At 45.2% G+C, this 16,366-nt stretch overlaps 1 long non-coding RNA gene across 1 annotated transcript in view; it reads left to right on the forward strand.

The window, feature by feature from the left end:
• The first annotated feature begins 253 nt into the window (after positions 1–253).
• The window catches only part of LOC123371380, a 44,474-nt gene continuing 28,361 nt past the window's right edge, over positions 254–16,366 (forward strand). The window contains exons 1-2 of the long non-coding RNA XR_006579781.1: positions 254–311; positions 15,545–15,639. This is a non-coding gene — a long non-coding RNA (uncharacterized LOC123371380). The remainder of the gene's footprint in view (positions 312–15,544; positions 15,640–16,366) is intronic.

The following is a 16,366-nucleotide window of genomic DNA, read 5'->3' on the forward strand; positions in this document are numbered from 1 at the left end:
TGGAGTCTGACAGTCTCCCCAGTGACAGTCGCAATCATCTTCTCAAAGCTCAACAGCTGGCAACAATCCGAACAGAAAGCCCTTGTGACCAGCCTTCTAGATTTCTTTTAACCTTAGCTGTATTGGCCCTGTTGTCTCTGTAGCTATCCCAACAAGCCCATACATTAGAAATGTTAATAAAGAGGCTCTGTGGGTTTGAACTGATGACATTTATGATGTTTTATTTTATGACACAATGATCATCGACAGACGTTGGAGATGGCATCACCTGTCCTTGAGGTGAAATGGACTCAGAGAGCTATTGTTCCACGGTAAGGAAGTGAGTGAGTAAATAAATAAATAAATAAATAGTAACAACAACAAAGGGATTGGAAGAGAGAGAAGAGCAAATAGTTTGAGTCTAGGACGTTGATTATACAGTTTGGTGATGGGCTCTAACAATTTCAGTTCAAGTTGAATTTATTCTCGCCCTTTGTAATGCTGAGGAGGTTTTTTTTTTCCTAAAAACTTTATGAATGTTTTCCACTGGGGAAAAAAACCAGTAGAAATCTATGCAACTTTATTTAACCTGCTGCTTGAGTCCAGGTGTCTTTTTATGCTGCACAGCTGCTGTTGTTATGTATGGGTGGGTATAGTTGGAGAGTTCAAAGGGCCACCCTTTCCGTGGCAGTGCAAGGCTTTGAATGCTGATCAGAACACAGAGCTGCCTGCTGCAGATAGAAGATGGGTCTGGTTTTTGTGCTGTTAGGTAAATGCAAAGTTATATAAACAAGAACATATGTGATTAACACAAGCTCTCCTTGAAGTAGTATGGAGAACACACATCTGTCTTTTGTTATGATATGGAGGCTCTATGTATGGTAACAATGGAATCCTTGAAGGTAATGGCCCAGGGGATTGATAACAGAATCAAATAGGTAGCATATCACCTCTAACTTATTATTTCATAGTGTCATAAAGTTTAAGGCCAGAAGGCATGATTAAATCATCTAGGACAGGGCAATTAAGTTTCACCTGGATACCCCTGTATTAAGCCCAAAGACTTTAGATAGACTAAAGCATTTCAGTACTCAGGAGACTAAACTGTGTGGCCTCAGGTTGGTAGGAAATAAATGTGTTTTAGTTATGCAAGCAAATGAGCTTTCCGTGTCCTGGAGCAATGCTGCATCACCCAGATGTGGAGAGGACATTCAGCCCCTCCATCCACCCAGGGGTGGTTCTAGGCTCCAGCACGCCAAGCACGTGCTTGGGGCGGCATGCCGCGAGAGGCGCTCTGCTGGTCGCCTGGAGGGCAGCAGATGGCTCCGTTGGACCTCCCACAGGCGTGCCTGCGGAGGGTCTGCTGGTCCCGCGGCTTCGGTGGAGCATCCGCAGGCACGTCTGCGGGAGGTCCACCAGAGCCGCGGGACCGGCGACCGTGCTTGGGGCGGCGAAATGGCTAGAGCCGCCCCTGCATCCACCAGACCCATTGTGCTGTGTTCTCATTGTTATTATTTGTATTGCAGCATCACTGATGAGTATCAATCAAAGATCAGGGCCCCATTCTGCTAGGGGCTTTACAGAGCAGAGCTAGGCTACAATTTTGTCCAACCCTTTTTCTTGGCAAAAAGGTTCAGTGGCTGAAATGTCTTGGCGTTCGCGTCAGTTTCGTCAAATTATTTGTTACAAATAAAAAAAACTGAAAAAATTCTGAAAAAATGGCAACATTTCATTTTGATATTTTTGAAATGTAAAGTTTTAATTGTTTGTTTTGACACAACTTTTCATTTCAAAATTTCCTTTAAAAACATCAGAAACATTTTCAAATGCTCAAAATCAAAATGAAATGTTTCGGTATTGTCGAAGCCAAACATTTTGTTTAACCTGAAATGAATTTTATTTTCAACTTTTTGATTCACCAAAAATCTCAAAACATTTCATTTTCAGTTTGACCCAAAATGACCCTCCCCACCACAGTTTTTTGGACTTGCCAGTGAACCAAAACACCTGTTATTTGCACTGCTCTAGTACAGACACAATAAAAAAGTCTATTCTACTCCAGTTCATAAATCTCCCTCATCACTGTAGCCTCTGAGCGCTTTCTATCGGGCATTAAGCAACATGACTCACGTCTGTCATGTGTGTTTCATCCTCTCCCCAGGGGGAGAATTGTACATGCAGGGAAATGTTTTGGTGTGCTAGGATTTTTTTTTATGTGCGTGCTGCTGTGTGTTTGTGTTAGAGAGGCAGGTTGAAGACATGCGCCTTGCACTGGGAGTGGAGGAGGGTGAGGTTTGTGATGGCCCTTAGAACCTCCCACACTGATGAGCTTTACCCTTATGGCAGAAATTTCCATTGTGCCAGAGAAATGGATCTCTCAACCATGGTCTTCCCAGCACTTTAGGCAGCTGTTCAGAACCTGCTCACTTACCATGTAAGGATTTGGTTTATGCTGCATCTTTCATGCGCTAGATTTTCTCAAGCAATAATTTAGGTACTGGTTGTTAAGCAACCGTGAAGGCAAACAGAGCAGCCATTGTGTGACCTTCAACTTCTGTCACCACTGCCAGATAAGCTGAAGGCTGTGTCAAAAGTTAGCATCAAATCCAAAGTATACCACCACCCAGCTTTGTCCATTTACATCCGAGCTGAGCTAGCACTTGGTATATTCCATTTCTTTCCAACCATTGTTATTTTACACAGGGCTGGGCAAACACCGTGGCAAATAAATTCTGCTCTCCTCCCTGTCACCGAATGCCTGCCCAAACCTATTCTTATTGGTGCACTCTTTATGAGGGTTAATCCCTTGTAAAGGTGCTAGTGAGTCTAACTGATTGAGCAAACAGTGCTTGTTCTATTTATAGATTGTTAATGTGTGACTATGTCTGTGACTTCAGAATGGGCTTCTGGGGTTGGTAGAATGGTACATGCTACAGGAAGGATTTAGCTGAAAAGAAAGGACTCTGCAGTATTAGATGAAGTAATTTTGAGTGTCACCCATGTTTACCTTAGCCTTTATGAGTTCAGAGAGAACCTGGGCTTTGGAGAGGTTGTAAAACTCAGCACAAAGGGTATATTGACAATCACTGGAGACAGGGAGAAGTCAAGGCAGGGTGCATTTTACAGGCTTGCTGGTAAGCTCTGGTATGGAGATTTGGGGGTGGAGTGGGGTATGCCTATGACAGTCATGTGAGTTCCAAGCAGAATCATGTGATGTTCAGGAGACTGCATCTGCTCACTGAGATCTAGAGGAATCACGCTGGTGACTTTGTGAAATCCATGGGATAGCCTCTTCTATATCCATTTGTGATCCATGCCTCAGGCTCCCTCTGACTAAAGATTTGATTTTTCTCTGTTATAAGCTTGAGATTTTGAGGATGGGAAGCCTTCCAGGGGCCATATGAGTTCCAGAAGTATAGGACACTTTCTGATATCCATATGAAATCAGAGGGATTCACGTGGGGGAGGAGTGAAGGGGGCAGGGATGTACCTCTGATAGCAGCATGTGACTGGGGGAGGAGGAGGGGAATATCTGTTTGATAATCATGTGTGATCCAGGTGTGCAAGGCTCCTTCTGATATATTCACATAAGATCCTAGGCTATGAGATGTTTCTCTTATTTGCATGAGATCCAGAGGCATAAGAGCCTCCTGATATTCATGTGAAATCTGGGGATGGGTGGGGGTGAGGAAGAGATGGCATCCTTTTGATATTCCAGAGAGATTTTGTGGGGGTGGAGAACCATATGTTCCCTTTGATGTCTGCGTGAGATCTGAGGGCCTTGCTAATATGCAATGTTTTTATTTCCTCCTTCTGATTTATACAAAAAGTAAAAGAGCATAGTTCCGGGATCTTGTCTCAGGTACTGTGGTGAGGAAAGCTATGTAAGTGTGTAGATGGATGGACAGATAGCTACATACCCTTGTCAAGTATTTAAAATTCGCTTCTTACCAATGACAAATCCAATATCTTCTAACCCCCCATGGCTAGAAGTGACCAAGCAAGAGAGAAGATCCCTCTCTCACATGACTTAAACTTCACTGCTTTCCCCTCTCTTCCCACCAAAGCTGGAGAGAATTGGTGGACTGTGCCATATGCCCTATAGAGCAACATCTGGGCTGTTTCAAACAAACCGGGGTGTGATAGTGCCTTGCTTCAGCTGCCTCCATTTTAAACTGAGTGAGCTACAGCTGGAATGGCTACACTGCAGCTGGATGGCACAGGGAGAGAGGGGGATCCCTCAAGCAGCTGGGTAGGTGCAATTCTGGATTCCCTTGATGTCCATGTGATATTCTCCTGTAGCTCCTTGGCATAATGTGAAACCTAGAGTCTGATTCACCTGCCACGAAAATGGCAGAACAATCCTGATCCTCGCACACCAGCTTTTGCAATTTTGCAGGACATACAAGAACTGAGAGAATGGGAGGGCTAGTGAAGAGTCAGCACTTCAGTCAGATAATAGTAATTGAACTCCTGTATACATGGCCCTTTTCAGATTGCTGGCTGTAGAAGGTACAACAGGAGATGGGGACTGTCCTGATCTCTTTACCCTCCAGCGTCTCGATGCTCTGAGATGCAACTGGAGCACTTTAAAATAATTTTACAGCATGTAAAACTCTGACGTTGATGTTTGTCTTGGTGCTTGCGGACATCCAGCCCTTTCCAAAGCACCATGTGGTAGCGAATTGCCTTTCTCAAAAGGATGGCAGCTAATTCATGCTTTCTTATTATCTGTAGAATAATGGATTCAAATTCTACTTATGTCACAAATGTAATGAGTTGAACGTTCTCATCTTAGTTTCTAGAGCACCAGTTAAGCATCAATGGCTGTCGCTGGAGTGGAGAGACCCTACACTGGAATAGCAGGGTGTGCTGCAAGTCAGGGGTAATCTGTATTGTCCAAGTTCACCTGTAGGTCTCGGCCAGAAATAGCAGGGAGTACTGCAAGGGAGGCTTGAGATGCTTTGGCAGAGTCATGTGGTGGCTGTCTAAGACTTGTAACAGCAAGGGGCGCTGCAAGGTTAGGAATGGGAGATACAGTGACAGAGCCGTGGGGTGGGATCCAGGCCTGGGATTTCTGGGGATGCTGCAGGGCAGGAGTGAGGTGCTTTGGCAGAGCTGTCTGGGGTTCCAGACCTGAATACCAGGAAACACTGCTGGGTCAAGAGTGAGGTGCACTGGCACAGCCCCACGTGATTTGGTTTTGCATAGGGCTTATCCACACTACAGATGGCAGCCGCCAGTGCTGTCGAGGCTTCACTTTCAGAAGTACTAAAACTCAGCTGAAATTCCAAGAAGAAACCAAAGAGATTGCACTTTAGTGATTCCATTAGTTCTGCTTATGAAAGCTGGAGAAAAATGTCACTTCCAAATGTAGATAATGCATCAACATTTCAGTCTCTGCCAGGGAAAGTTATGTCAGGCTGACCAGCTGGCAAACTGCCACAATAAGAAAGCAATCCACTACCTTCCTACACAACTTGGGAGAGAACTTTATGTCTTTAAATGGAAATTAAATAAATTGTAGCGGATCAGAAAGACACACAAACAAACCAAAGGAGACTCCTGTCCCTTGCTGGGGAGAATATGCATCTCTCTGTTGCTCTCTTCATAAAACAGCTCCCCTCTTCCTCCTTTAGGAAGTTCTAATCCCTCCAGCCTCTCCCTAGAGATGTTCAGAAGAATGTGAAGTGCACAGTATTCCTAGATTCTCCATGTTTTGTTTTCTTTGATGGGTTCCAGCCGGATCTCCTATTTAGTCCACTCTAGGGAGAAGATGCTTTTCTTTTTTTCTCCCCTTCTGCCTGATGATGAATTATGTGCTGATGTTTTCCCTCACTCCTGCACCTCCCTGTAATATCCCATGGGGGGCCCATTAAGCAACTTCCTTGTCTTATCTCCCGAGGGAGACAGATCACATGCTTGAAATGGCAGGGGCAGGAGGGGCTCTTGTGGCTCAGAGGATCACTGACTGGAAGCAGCATGTCACCACTCCTTGGGATACGGGCAACTTATCCATTTAAATATGAAGAAGCACATGGGTCTGTTGAGTGGGTATGAATGGTCTGGCTGGGTGTAGCAGGGTGGACCCTGCTCCTGCCCGAAGGGGTTTAAAAAGTGGCCTGGCAGGGCTTGAGAGCTGCTGCTCTAGGCTGGGCTGATTGGGAAAGTGGCTGCAGCTGGGGGCCACGCCCCAAACTGAGGAACAGAGCCTTATAAGAAGGCAGGGAAGCGAGAAGCCAGACAGTCTCTCTCTGCCTTCAGAGAGGGATGGGCCTGGCTGCTTAGCTTGAGGCTGAATACCTGAGTGAAGCAGGGCTGGGGAAAAGGCTGAGGAGCTGGGAAGCTCCAGGCTAGAAAGCCCCAGGCTGCGGCCTAGCAAAGGGCCAAAGGTACTGTGGGTTGCAGAGGGCAGCCCAGGGGTAGGACAAAGCAGCAGGTCCAAACCCTCCTTGCCTGTGATGAATAGGCTGATACTGCAGTCTGCCCCAGGGTGTGGGGCTAGACAATGACTGATAGTAGCCACATACTGAGGCAAGGTGGGGCTAGAGAGTGGGGGTTCCCCAAGGAGGGGAGACCCAGTGAGAAAGGGGTTACTGCTAGGGGGCAGCACCCCATGTGAAAGGGCACCGGGTCCAGGGAGGGACACGGGGGCCTGAAGACAGGTGGATCACCAGCCTGCAGAGGGCGCTCTGAACGCTGGAACAGAGCTAATTCCCGGAGTCACCAGCAGGAGGCGCCGCGGGGGTGAGTCCGACTCGTTACACTGGGTATGGAGGATCTTGATTAAAGGGCAGACTTGGGTTTTCACTTCTGTTGGTTGATTATGTTTTGCAATATTTGCATTCATTTAATTTCCCATACACTTAAAGTTTAGGTAGGTGCATCTGTGATCCATTGGTGGTTGTGTGTTACGTGTTCTGTGCTGCACCTGCTCCGCAGAGGAGGTGAGTCTGTTACAGCTGCAGCTAAAAAGCCGTGGCTGAAGAGTTCAAGCTACAGCTGCTCACGCTTTTAGCTCTGGAGGTCCCTGCTTCAGTTCCTTGGCATGTCAGCCAAGAGGACTGCCATCACACATTCTAAACATGAAAACACATTCTGAGCAGGAGTCAACCCGCCCCCATTTCTCTAAGAGCAGAAGTGATTTAAATTAGTTTCCTTTATACACTTCAGGAGCTTCACCCTGATGAACCAGCTGCCCGACCCGGGCTATGAAGTTGCGTAGGCATCATGGCTTTTCCCCCCAGCTGTCTACAAAACAAAAGCAGTGATGCTTTAGCTGTGGCTCCTCTGTCCTTGCATCAAGTACACCATTTGCATTTTATCTATAAGATGACATACAAGACAACTACCTTCAAAGAACATTATAAACTAAGGCTGAAAAATCAAGCACTGGAAAGTTGGGAAATACCAGAATTAAGGTTGCCTGTACATATGCACTATGATACTGTACTTAGTTACATGGTCATATGCCGACTGGGTCGTGAGGGTGGGTCAGGCTAATATGGAAGGGGAAAGAGCTTGCTCCACAACAGAGCCAATTGAGTGACTTAAGAGTAACTCATCTGCATGTGCCCTCCATCCTCCACAGCCCAGAGAAGCCTGTTCTGTGGGTCTCAGGCCCTTCTCTTTGTCTCTTAAGAGCTCCCAGGGGTTACTGAAACCATGTGACTTCAGTAAATGCCATGGTGCTACTGTGGTGGGTGGGAAGAGAAAGCAGGAGGAGGACTGGATTCCCCAAATAGGTACCCTGTCAGTCAGGGGGAAGGCACAAAGGGGTACTGCAGGGCCTATGTCCTCCCTCATCTGATATGGAGGAAAGAGTGTTCTTCAGCCTGAAGGCCTCAAACCACACTCCTGGTTGATAGCTCCGTTTTGGCGCTGTTGATTGAGTGACCCCTTGGTTGGGCTCGGTGGCCTATTCAGTCTCTTTAGAGGACTGACAGCCCAGGAGGAAACCATCACCCGTCCCTAAGTAAGGGAGAGATTGCACACACCCAGTGCCCAGATCTGTGACTCTGCGTGTGAGCAAGGAACCATGCTGGCCAACCATAGAAGGTTTCTGTTGTCCCCCCTGTGGGGACACAGGGAGGCAGCTGGGAAATAGCTAGGCTCTGTGGCCACGGCGTACAGGACAGCTGGACCATGCAGGGCCAGATTAGGCATTTTGAGGGCCCTAGCCACACCCTCACATGGAACTCCCGTGGTGACAATGGCTCCTTCATGTCTGTCAGTATTGGTAGCTAGGTTCCCTTTGAGTCCTGGTCTGTGCTACTGGTGGTGGGGGGGGACCACACAGCTCTAGTGGCTGCTGCTAGAACTGGAGGGAAATGTTCTGTCCAAATGTTCTTTTGATGGAAAATTGGTTGTGGTTTTTTTTTTTTTGACAAAATGGAAATTTTCACAGAAAACGTCTGTTTTCATAAAAATAAATAAACAAACAAATAAATAAAAGGGGTTGGGGGAGAAGTGTGTGAAAAATGAAAACCTGAAGACCAGCAATGGTTTGGTTTTAGGTTGCCAAAAATTAAAAGAATTGTCCGAAAGCCCTAAAATTTTAAATGTTCAGTTTTCACTTGCTTAAAACTGAGAAATTTTCAGATGTCTGAGAACACCTGAAAATTTTCAAAGAAAATTTTTGACCCAAACAAAGTCTTTTTCATGTTCATCTTTATTTTTTGTGGGGGAAAAAAATAATTTCCCAACCAGCTCTAGATGCGGATTCTCCCTCTACTGGAGGCTGTCTGCAGACTCAGGCAGACATCACTGCATCAGTTACACTCAGCTTGCCTTTTCAAGTTTCTCTTCACAACCAGGAGGCCCAGAAACCTGTTTTCTACATGAAAGTGGAGATTCTAATGTCATCAAATCAGAGCTAAGGCCCTAGGCACCTGCCTGTGTCTTAATTTGGTCCTGGGACCATGCAGCAATGTCCATCTCTGCTCTGCGAAGGTAGGCAAAATTTAACACTAGCTTTTCTACAATCACTTCCCTGTGGATCGCAAATAATTTTTAAAAATTACCCTCCACATTTGCTTGACATGTTACAAGGCAGAGGGGAGAATGCAGTGCAATGTTTATGAATTCTTTTGTAATTTGGGTTTGCATTTCGATACCAGGATGATGTAGATTAGATCAGATTAGGATTTGGTCCTAATTGCCCACCTTCTCCTACTTCAAAAGCATGTATTTGACTCACTCTGTTAGGTTACAGGTGAGTAACAGAGAACCAACTCATATTTTCAGTTCCAAAATCCATGAGCTCTAAATCAATGCTCTATTAGCAATAGAGATAATCTCTCACTTGGCTATCAATAGTAACACATTCAATAAGGCTAACCTCCTTCCTCTCCCTCTCATAAAATTCCTTATCTATAATTTCTACTAAATCTACAGAGCTCTGCCTCCAAAGACAATAAAAGGAATTTGAATTAATATGTTGAATCAAAGCATCCCGACTGCTAGCTGAAGAAGACATTTTCACTCACATTGTTAAATAAAACTGAAACACTGAGCACTCAGGACCCAATCCGGCTCCCATTAAAGTCAATGGAAAAGCTCCATTGATTACAGAGGCAGCAGTATCAGGCTGTCAGTGTCTGCTTTTCATTGGTACCCAAGTATGAGAAAGCATGAAGTGCATCTAAGCTGTACATTTTCTAAGGTTGTGTTTTGAGCTCAGGGCTTCTGGTGACATATACTTTGGACTCAGTGTTTATGTTGTATTTGGCTGGTATACTCTAGAAAATTAGATTGACCCAGCTACATCACTCAGTGGTGTGAAAAATCCATATCACTGAGCAACGTAGTTAAGCTGATCTAAGTCCCCATGTAGACAGTGCTATGTTGACGGAAGAATTCTTCCATCGACCTTACTGCCTCTTGAGTAGGTGGATTACCTACACTGATGGGAGAACACCTCCTGTCCCGTCAGCATAGGTTATGTCTAAACCAAAGTGCTACAGCTGTGCTGCTGTAGCGTTTCAAGTGCACTCGGGCAGATCAAAGCAAGTTCAATATAACGCGGTTTCACCTATAACACGGTAAGATTTTTTGGCTCCCGAGAACAGCGTTATATCGGGGTAGAGGTGTATTTATTCTTCGTATAATCATAGTGCCTAAGCATCCCAGTTATGGACTATTGTGCTAGGCACTGGACAAAAAGACAACCCCTGTCCCAAAGAGCTTGCACTCTAAATATAGGAGAAGTGACACCAGTAGATGCAGACATCCATGTGTCAATAACATCCCATTATTTTTTCATCCTGTCCCTGGTGGGATGTGGCTCTGATGAGCTGGGGTATCTGGCCCTCTGTTCATGCTCTGTCAGGTTTTAAAATCCTGCATTCCTTCCCCCCCTCCCCAATCATTCTTTATTACTAGGGAGGGACATTAACATGCGGTTGGGATCTTTGTCTTTTAAAGCCTTCAAGCTGCTCCTGCTGCCTGTTTCCCCACTTCAGTCGTAGTTCGTTGTGACATCGCAGTCAGTCGCTTTGGAAAAGATTTGGCTGTCTTGTGCAGTGGCTGATGGCTGGCATTCCTGGCAGTGCCAGCCAGGAGAAGTGGGGAGCAGGGATTTTAATAGTTGCAAGCCCCTCATCAGAAGCTAAACTTCTCTTGGCACATTGCCCACATCTCCCCTTCAATCAGGGAGTTTTATCCATGAGCCATCACACTCCTCAGCTCTTGCTGCCTCCCTCTCTCTCCTTCCGCTTAGTGGTTCATTTGCTGCTCAGTCTGGGATTAATTAAAACAAAATTCAAGTAACTGTGCTGATGCTAATTCATTTATAGCTACCCACTCGATGCACGGATGTGTAGGGGCCACAGGTGAGGAGGCACATCATGCCGATAGCCAGCAGAGGGAGCTGTGCACACAGGCTCAATGGCTGTTTGGCTGAGAGTGTAGTAGGAACTAAAAGTAAATGATTCCCAAAACACCCAAGACCAGGGGTTCTCAAACTGGGGGGTCGGGACCCCTCAGGGGGTCATAAGGTCATTACATGGGGGGCCATGAGCTGTCAACTTCCACCCCAAACTCCGCTTGCTTCCAGCATTTATAATGGTGATAAATATATTAAACAGAGTGTTTAATTTATTAGGGGGGTTGCACTCAGAGGCTGGAGATGTGAAAGGAGTCGCCAGTAAAAAAGTTTGAGACCCACTGCCCAAGATATAGTTTCTACTTGTCCAGGAGGAGGGGGTGGAATATCCTGAAATAACCAATTTGCCACTAATTGCACCGTAACTTTCCTATCAGGGATATAGGAATACAGTAGAACCCCTTTGTTATGAACTAACTGGGGACTGAGACATTCCTAAAATTGAAACATTCATAAAATGTAACCTCTCAAAATTACAGTAGATATGTTGCATACATTGCAGAATGGTGCACTGCCTCACTTTCTCCTCATCATTCAAACCTCTCCTAAACCATGCCCAATGCACGGAAGGCACCAGAATGTGAAGAGATGTCAACTGGTTCTTCAGCCACATCATTTTCCTTATGTGATTTTTTTCTGCCCTCCTCCCCTTTCTTTGGGAAGAATGGTTCAGATCACTGGTCAGTCATAAGACTGGTGTTTGTAAAATTGAGGTTCTACTGTACGTGTGGTCCCCAAGAAAACCAAGTGGAGAATTCCTTGATTTAAGGAATTGGGACCCTAGTTCTGTCTCATGTTGGATTGTGCCTTCCTACCGTGAGTGTCTGCGTTTTGTTTAAGTGAGACAGCTCTCACAGAGCTAGACTGAAAGCTCCCTCTCAGAAACAGGTGGCATGTAGCACTGATGCCCCGGGAACTGCCCTGGCAAGGAATTGTGACTCAGAGACACTCCCTAAGTCACAGCTCCTCCAGAGCTCCTGTTTCGCCTAACAGAGGAAGAATATAAGTGGAGTGAGAGAATCTCACACATTTCTTATATACATTATTTTAAAAGGGTGGGACTGTACTGCATGGACACAGGAGATCCTATGAACTCCAAAGATTTACGATCTTCCTCCTGATTGCCCCAGAATGAAAGTCCTTTTTAACTGACATTGACTAAACTTCTGGAAAAATATATTGTGTATGAATTTAGTGGGAACCATAAAGGACCCAATCACATTGTCAGTTGTGGGTGTGCAGCACCTATTAAAGTCAATGGAAGTTTCTCGTACATTAAGTGCTGCTTCTAGGATGCAACCGAGACCAGGGTCTGATGCTTCTGGGTTTTACTGAGACCAGCCAGAGGTTCTGTCACCACCTGCCCTGTAACTTCTGTGCTGTGCACCTCTGGCTCACAGCCCTGACACCAGCAGCATAGCCTCACTCTGGCCTCCACCAGCCTGGTTGTTCCTTGCAAGGTGACACCACCAGTCTTTCTGTTTAATACACAGCCCTGAGACCATATTGTAATCAAACAAGAGTAAGTTTATTAACAAAGAACAGATAAGTAAAAAGAGAAGACAACAGATGTGGTTACAAGGTACACAGAACAAAATGAGCTTTCTTGTGGCTCTGAACTCTAAAACTGAACTTTATAATTGTTGTCTGTGCAGGCTTCTCACCTATAGTCATTTCCATCTACTCTGGGTTTTCTGGCCAAGAGGATCCACTTCTCATCCACTCATAGGGCACTGCTCACCCTTTGTCCCCTAGCTGATGGATGCTAAAATGGCTTATGGCCTTTGCTTTTATTTCCCATAGTCTCTTTTCTCTGTTTAAAAAGCCAGGAAGGCTTCCTGAGGGTGCAGGATCCATTCCCCATTATGATCGTTCAGCCCTCTTCCCCTCTGCTCTTTGAGCTTGATGGCTTTGTTTACCTTCTACATAGATGTAGTTTTCACTGCCCTCTGCAGTGCTACCTGGCTCAGTTTATAGACACTGAAGAAATAGGAAAACAGGCAAAACAAGTAACATTCCTATGTCTAGGACAGGCTGGGCTTATGCAGTACTTGCAAAATACCTTTTAAGGATATGTTTCCAATACACATCTATAATTCTTTATATGAATTCTTTATCCCCCCCCTCCCCGTACATACACCATGCAATAATATTAATGACCAGTGTGTTACTGGTTTGCATATGACACCTTACTTAACCCTTTTAGATACAGATTATGGCCACAGTGTGTTGGGACAATGAGTGTGTCAGGTCAGATGTGAGTTATGGTGGGGTGTACCCTCTGATAGTTGGCAATGAGGAACTCCCTGGGTTACACAGGGCCCCATTGTGCTGGGTGCTGTACAAACACATAGTAAGAGACAGCCCCTGTCCTGAAGAGGTTACCATCTACGCAGACAAGACAACGGCTGGAAGAAAGGAAATGTTATCCCCATATTACAGCGTGGGAAACTGAAGCACAGAGAAATTAAGTGACTTGCACAAAATCACACTGGGAATCAGTGGCTGAACTGGGATGAAACTCAGCTCTCTTGAGTCCTAGTCCTGAAGCTTAACGACCAAGATGTTTAGGCTCCAAAACTCTACAATGGGTTAGACTGCACAAGCTCCCCCATCCTTTGGGATGAAACAAGTCGTGCATGTTTGCAGTGTGTCTCCAGTCTAACTTAGTATAGTGTTTCAATATGGCGTCCATGTACTTTGTACTTGTTTAAAAAGAACGAGTTGGCAGTAACTACCCAATGTTGTTTCAATACTACGGCAATAGGTGCTTTAGAAATGCATAGTTTGATTAGAGATTTAACATTCAGTAGGAGTTCTGGCACAGACCGAGGGCAGCAAACATAGCCAAGAATATGTAGATTCCTAAAACTCCTTCCTGTATGAAATCTCAGGCAGCAGCTTGTCCATAGCTAATGAGAAGGAGAAAAAATCCACAACAGTATAAACAGCCTCTCTCACCTCAGTACTTTCTCAACAAATACATTACAAAAATTCATTACCCAGTTGGCCATCCCGCCCAAGTCTTTCTATCTCCCTTCCTCATTCTGATGGAATCAGTGCTCTAAATTACTTCTTGAAGTCAGGAGATTAGGCTGATCTGTTGTATTTTATTAGCTGAGATGATTTCATGCAAAAACTCTTTTAGATTCATGAATGATTATGCCCCGGCAAAGAAGAGGAGCAGCTGTGGGTCCGATAGACCAGGCTGATCATGGCATGTTGATGGGAGGCTTGCATGGATCGCAAGCAATTGTTTAAAGGTGACCTGCAAATAAGAACAGCAAATTCCATTTCCTGTAATACAATGTGCAGAATTGTCCCCCACAAGTCAGGTTGAGGGTGCTGTCCTGCATGTGAACCATTGAGAACCTCCCTTTCGTTTCATGTCAGGTCCTCTGACCACACTGGTGGGTTCCCGCTTTGCTGGAACGTCCCAGAAGGCAGGATTTCCTGACATCACACTTCCCAGGGAGCCCCGCTGGAGCCAGGCTCTGGGGCTGTGGATAATGACACTGCTTTAGTGGATAGTTTTCAGTGTTTCTATTGTATTGTCCCAAGAAGACTTGTATTTTGGGCCCCATTGCCCAGCCTGGGTGGCTGGAGAGATGAAAAGGGAGATGAGATGAGCAGAGAGGGAGGAATCCTCTTGCCCAGGAGATGGATCAGCTCCATAATCACTCTGCCCGAGGCATGCCACCCAGGTGGCTGAAATAGCCTGTGCGGGGCCTGTATGTTAAAACTCATCCCTCGAGATGGGGTGGATGGGAGGCTCTGTGCAGTGGTGACTCCAGTTGCCCCCACATGCCCTGCCTACTTCTGCCATTTGCATTTTAGTGCATGCAGTTTATGCCCAGAGATAAGTTTAGTATCTCATTATAAATGGTTATTGATACAGTATCATAGATGTTTCCTGGGGAAAAGTGCAGAGCAAATAGCAGAGTCTCTGCCGCAAAGTGCTGACACAGTTTCTAAAGGCACCAGTGAATACGGTCCAGTATAGTACAGTTCAAAACAAGGATTGAGACCCTGATCCTCTGAGATATGTCTGCATATGAGTAATCTTGTGCTTATGAGTAGTACCTCTGAGTCAATGGGCCCATTCATGTGCATAAGCATTTGCATGATTGGTGCCATAGACTGTAAACGCTTCATAACTGGGGCTCATTTGTCAAACTTGTCTGCAAAACACGTAGGTCCTGATTCCTCAAGGTACGTGAGCATGACCGTATTCTCATTGAAGTCAATGGCACTGCTTGCATGCTTAAAGTCACACATGTGTTTAAGTCGTTTGCTGCATCAGGCCCTGACCACGCCGTAGTGACCACATATGTGAGGCTAAATAGTAAACAATACTGCAGAGCAAACACCAAGTGGAGAGTGGCTAATGTGATAGAGCTGGTTACAGTATATTGAGGCTATCCTCTCTTTGCACAGTATCCATCCTGTGGAAAGATTCAAACGCTATGTTGATAAAGCTAGAGTGGATTTTTTGCTTACAGATGTTAAAGTGAGAATGCTTTATCTCCAACGCTATACGGAACCCTCCTGATGGAAATAATCACTTGCTCACTGTCAGCTTTCGTTGGTTAGTTTACCGTATTCCCAGTCACTGTGAGTGAGAAGAAGTTGCCCTTGAGAATCTGATTGCTAAGAGCGAGTAAACATTTTCTGTTGAAGGAGGAGGCTGAAGCTCCAGTCAGTGAGACCAAAAGAAGAGGTTCTGGAGATTGAGAGACCTGACCTGTTGAGCTGCAAAGATAAGACTGAGCACAGTAAGTGTCCTTTGTGCCTTTGGTTAATATTTTTTCTACTTGTTCAAAGGAAATTTAATAAGATTATACACAGGCATCAGCACATCCGGACTTGAGAACATAATTTATCAGAGGCATGTAAAGAACCACCTGTAATTTCATACAAAAGGGGCAGACGCCTTTCAGATGCCCCTGTACATGCAGGTTCTATCCATTACCATAAAAAGATAATTTCTTCCTCTAATCCCGCTCTAGGAAGTTCCCCAGGTGGCAATTGTTACAATTGTAATAGTAGGAATAATTATCAGAGGGGTAGCTGTGTTAGTCTGGATCTGTAAAAAGCAACAATGAGTCCTGTCACACCTTAAAGACTAACAGATGTATTGGAGCATGAGCTTTGTACTGCCTGTAATCAGGTAAAAATGTGTGTGTTCAGAATAAGTGCCTGATCCTGAAAACACACGGGGTCTGATTCTCATTTACACTAAGTCCCTTTTACACAATTCTAGCAATGTAAAGGAGCTGTAAAGTGGGCATAAATTACATTCACACTCACTTGAAGGCCCTTGTACACTGCCAGAGTGGTATAAAGGGGTCTTAGTGGAGGTAAGAATCAGGTTCTTAATACTGAGAGCACACTTACTACTGTAAATAGTCCCACTGACTTCCATGGGGGTACTCAGAGTAGAAAGCACCATGCCTGGTAATATGTGCTCGCAGAATCTCCCTCTAAGATTGTTTATGATAG

Source organism: Mauremys mutica, chromosome 1 (assembly GCF_020497125.1).
Source record: "Mauremys mutica isolate MM-2020 ecotype Southern chromosome 1, ASM2049712v1, whole genome shotgun sequence".
Taxonomy (NCBI): domain Eukaryota; kingdom Metazoa; phylum Chordata; order Testudines; family Geoemydidae; genus Mauremys; species Mauremys mutica.